Below are 5,295 nucleotides of genomic sequence, written 5' to 3' on the forward strand. Positions count from 1 at the left end.
AAATATGAAATACAATTTTTGCACATTATAACTTAAGGGTTTTAATTATAAAAATGTACCACTTTTAATAAACTCAGATATAATGCTTTGTAATAAATCAAATATGTTTAGATTTTCCCCCTATGTTATGAATGCATTTCGTCTGTGCATGTATGCGTAAATATACACATATAATGAAAAGTTCCTCTCCATAATTGTTACACTCCCCATCCAAACTGTTTTACAAATGCGACCCCCTCCCCCTCTACTTTACATGTAGCTAAATCCCTAGTTACAATGAGATGTACCAATGCCCCAAGACCAGTGAGCTATTTCTTTTGTATAAATCAATATATAAGTTGGCACACTAAGACGTCATGGCATATCGTAGATGTGAAATAAAGTTATAGTCGGTATATATCCGTTACCTTAGTACTCTTTCTACAGTCTCCTGCAAAACTAGGTACTTTCTCCTTGTTACTGAAACGACATGTTTATAATTCGTATTCCTGCAAAAAGAGTTTCCAAGGGAGTTAACGCATAAAAGAAAAGATCGACAAGGTTTCGAATGGTATTTTGAATAATAATAGTTCTATATTCTACAAATAATATGAATAATAAAGGTGAATGGTACAAATAAGTGAATAACGAAGACAGTTAACTTAAGCCCCAGATATAAAGAAATAATGTATCTATTAAGACTGGGTCGATACACTCAATGGTGTAGTAGAGCTGGGCCTTTGCGATGATTCAAGATACAGGTTCTTCATCAAAAGGCGCGGCGCGGAATTAATAAGTGATTAAAAGTTCATCCAAGGACAGTTGTACTAGTCTTAACAGTATCCACTTCAATTCACTGCATGGAAGTCAGATATGGTATGGAAAAGGGAAAGTCTATTCCGTAGTAGAGGTGAAGATAATTAGATGAAATAAAAGTCACTAAAGACTTGAATATCCTTCAGTCAAAACTTGAACAGATGCACAGAACATATTAACAATATGAATAAAACAGGTAACGAAATGTTACGGCAAACAATAAAGAACCGTGATATTGGAACAGGGTCAGGGGCGATGGTTCCCCAACAACAGTATATAAACCTTTGACTGGTTTCAGGACGCGGTATTTGCGTCATCGTCATCAGTAAATGTAGTTGTGAATATGCAAGAGGTAAAGCATGCCCATAACACCCTCCTCCCCCCTCCCATCCCCTCTAAAAAAAAAGTGTGATTTGAAGAAAATGTGGATATTTATCAAAGGTGTCTGGTAGGTAGGGTAATCTACATAAAACTACTAATAGCTAAAATGAATATATGAATAAGATCATGTTTACTGGTTCCTTTAAACTCTGGGGAACAAAATAATGACAACATGACTTTGAAAAAGTTAACCCTCTTCACAAACTTCAAACTTGATTAAAATTTCAGACTAAGATATCGAGATTTAAGACCATCACAGTTCATCCTCCAAATCATCTTCCCCTGCATCAACAATCTCAACATCTTCTTGGAAGTTGCTGCAATTTCTATATTTACATAGGTCTGTACACGGTAGTTGTGCATTCATTCAGGAACATCTTCCTTTAAGACATTTGCCGACTCTACAGCTACTGCTGACACACTGAAGCAAAACATCTGGGTCAGGTGGCTTCGTCATCCAAGTGATTATAAGGTCATCATTTTCAAGTTTACATCCATGTCCCTCTGGTGAGAGTGCATCAATCCTTGGCTGCAATGCCCTACTGTGAATAGCAGCCTGGTTGGTGCAGCGCTTAACATGCTGGATCAGAGCATCTTTTGTTGGTGGTAAACTCTGCTCTAAGGAGATGAACAGAACACCTTGTACCATGAAATTGGATATTTTTGAGTCTCACATTTTATGATGGGGTACCAATATAATAACAATTCAGCTAGAAATATGTTGCAAATTTCTTTAATAATTTCAATGGAAAGATTAACCTGATATTGCATCTCAAAGCGTTTAGAGAATTTTTTAATTTTCCTTGGGGGAGGACCCCCATATTCCAAAAGTCCTAGATCCACCCCTGAACACTCAATGAACCACACATTGAAGAGAGTACTTTACCTTTCAAGATCTGTATGTCTTCCTTGTCAAGAATTGTATCTAGTTTCTTCAACATGCTTGTCGAAGCAATACCTTAATAAAATGAAATAAAAAAAGCAAATTGTTTTGCATTTTCTGTTGATCAAAATGTAAGTTTGAACAAATAAGAACTAAGACAATTTTATTTATATACCATGTGATATGCTCATCTTCTATGGACAAACAAAGACACATGCAAATTTTGCAAACCAGTGTCATGCAAAAAAGAATTAAAACAGGCTTTTTTTGACAGTACAGTACATTATCTCTTAATGTTATGGTTTAAATTATACAATGGTAGATTATATCTGTTACTAATAATAAAGGAGACAGATACTTGTTCATTTTGGTAAAGCTAGACAGGCTGACCATAAGACCTTGCAAACCTAACCTTATTGCACCTTTGTTACACTTATTTTTCTAACTAATATAATATCTCTATCATTCAAATAAAGGGCCACAGTAAGAAAACTATGAAGCCTGTATTTAACACTTAGGCTAGTGCCCCAGATGGAGAATTTGAAACAAATTTCCGTTCCTACCACCTTATAACAAAACAAATCAGATGACCATGCCACTAAGTAATTATATTATGTTCAGGTCCAACACTGTGCCCTTTGACTTGGATTCTATCCCTTAAGAGCTACTGATCTTGCATTATGCAACTTCTCTTAACACTTCAACTATGCCACAGAAGTACAAGTAGAGTCGTGTAGTATGCTTAGGCTTACCTCCATCGAAAGTCTCTGCCTGCTGCAGCTTGTCCCGTTTGCAACGCCTAGTAATGTATTGTTTCTTTTCCCACGTATAATAAATTGAACAGGCAATACACCAGAGCTTCTGCTTGGTTTCCTCGATCTTTCCGTCAATTCTTCGTTTAAAATCATATGGGGTCTCCTCTGGAACTGTCCGTTTTCTTGCAGCAATGTGCTTGCTATCAATGAACCGTCTGTAACACTTATCGTGGAACCCCATCATACTATGCTGTTGAACACACGCTTGATCGTAGTAGGCCATGGAGTAATCAGTAGTACGGCGATATCACTGTCTCCGCCGCTGAGATTAAGCCAATCTTTAGCGCAGGAAGTAACTTTATTCCATCGTTTATTCGTCAGTGCCTTGAATGCTTCAAATTTTACAGATTCAATGTGCACTGAGCACTGTAGATTTCCGTGTGTCGGAGACTGACTAGCGCCCGTGGGAGCCGCCATGTTTGTTGTTTTCTACAAAGATTGCACACAGAACTCATGGCTCATTGGACAATTCATATCACATGGTACAGATATCTCACTGGCGCACAACTTTTGAACGTAAAACGGCAGGTTTCTTAACATACGCAATAAAAAATATAGTTCGATCTTTCGAGCGGAATTGCAAAAAAACTGCAGGAAAGTACATGGAGAACTTTTGGATCATTAATCTTAGTTAATTTATGTATTCAATGCTGTAGAGAAATTTTAGACCCGCAGTTGCTGGAACGAAACAAGCGAATTTCGACCTTCAGCTGATGGCCTAATATGAGTATGTCCAAAAATAATATGAGCATGTCCAAAATAATATGAGAGTGTCGAAAGACTATATGTCCAACATATTAAAAGAATGTCGAAAAATAATACAAGAGCGACAAATGTAACTGCCTAATTCAATTTTGTATTGAACATTTTGGCGTTTTAAGTTACGCCATATGTTGCAAAATATCCAAAAAAAATATAAGCATGTCCAAACTTATATGAGCATGTCCAAATTTATATAGACATGTCAAAACTATATGAGCATGTCCAAAATAATACGCGCATGTCCAACCACATATAAGTATGTCCAAATATAATTTGAGCACGCCCAAAATTATATGAGAGTGTCGAATAATAATATAAAAGTCTCGAGTGTAACTGCTAACTTCAACTTTGTTATGAACATTTTGGCGTTTGAAGTCACGCCAAATGTTTCAAATATCAAACTTTTATATTGGTATGTCGAAAAAAAATTAGCTTACAATACCTTCTTTGGAGGTAATTTGTATCAACCGACACAATGGTTATCATTATGACAATATATTATTGAAACATTCTTCTGTTTTTTGTGACGCAAATAATTCAAAATATGTAAAAACAAGACCATCACCTAACATTTTTCCTTTTCACATCCCTTCGTAATGTGAGTGGTTTCGCCCTGCCTAGAGGTGCTGAGATTATTCATATATTGTTGCGAAGGCAAAGAAGTTCACGTGCGAAAGTACGTACAACATGCACAAGCGCTAACAACGTACAGTAGTTATCACACATGCGTACGTTGACAGTGAAAATGACGTACTATACTGTGTTACTTTTTTAACGGAAAATTGTGACACTTAATTACGGTTACCAGGCGAAGTCGGCCACTAGCCCAGAATTAAAAAAAATAAGCCTAGGTTAGGGGTATTCAACGTTTAATCTTCACTCTCACCTTTTAACTAAATTTCAAGATGGAAACGTGGGAAGAACTCGCCAACTACATATTATTGATTAAACCGCGTGGAATGTTGGACACAGTGGTTCTTCCTATTAAACTCACTGATAGTTACAGCACCTTGGGGCCAGGTTGATCACTCGCGCTACGAAACAACTCAACTAATATTTCCTCGAAAATAAAATCGTTCTTGATCGAAATATCATTAAAATATTAACACACACACTAATACGGTAATGGATGAACTGTATATCGTCTTAAGTTACGCTGGATATGGTGTTTTTGTTTTCAGCATACCAAAATAAAAAGTTTGATATTTGGAACATATGGCGTAAATTCAAACGCCTGACTGTTCATTACGAAGTTGAATCGAGCAGTTACGCTCGAGACTTTTGTATTATTTTTCGACACTTTTTTATATTTTGGACATGCTCATATAGTCTTTCGACACTCTTATATTATTTTGGACATGCTCTCATTATTTTTGGACATACTCATATTGGTTTCGACATGTTTATATAAATTTGGATATGCTTATATTTTTTTGGATATTTTGCAACAGATGGCGTGAATTCAGATGCCAAAATGTTCACTAAAAAGTTGAAGTTAGCAGTTACATTCGACATGTTCATATAATTTTTCGACACTCTCATATTATTTTGGGCATGATCATATTATTTTTGGACATACTTATATTAGTTTCGATATGTTTATATAAATTTGGACATGCTTATATTTTTTTTGGACATGCTCATATTTTTTTGGACATG

General features: G+C 35.9%; 1 long non-coding RNA gene across 2 annotated transcripts; it reads right to left on the bottom strand.

Moving 5' to 3' along the window:
* Nucleotides 1-549: 549 nt before the first annotated feature.
* LOC139966024 (uncharacterized) lies at nucleotides 550-2,117 on the bottom strand. Of its 2 annotated transcripts, none has more exons than XR_011792413.1 (2): nucleotides 2,063-2,117; nucleotides 550-1,789 (listed from the first exon to the last, which is right to left on the bottom strand). It is a non-coding gene; the product is annotated as an uncharacterized lncRNA (long non-coding RNA). The 2 variants fall into 2 exon arrangements; XR_011792412.1 differs by having other exon boundaries at nucleotides 550-1,794.
* Nucleotides 2,118-5,295: the final 3,178 nt, after the last annotated feature.

The sequence above is a fragment of the Apostichopus japonicus genome, chromosome 4, assembly GCF_037975245.1.
Source record: "Apostichopus japonicus isolate 1M-3 chromosome 4, ASM3797524v1, whole genome shotgun sequence".
In the NCBI taxonomy this organism is placed as follows: domain Eukaryota; kingdom Metazoa; phylum Echinodermata; class Holothuroidea; order Aspidochirotida; family Stichopodidae; genus Apostichopus; species Apostichopus japonicus.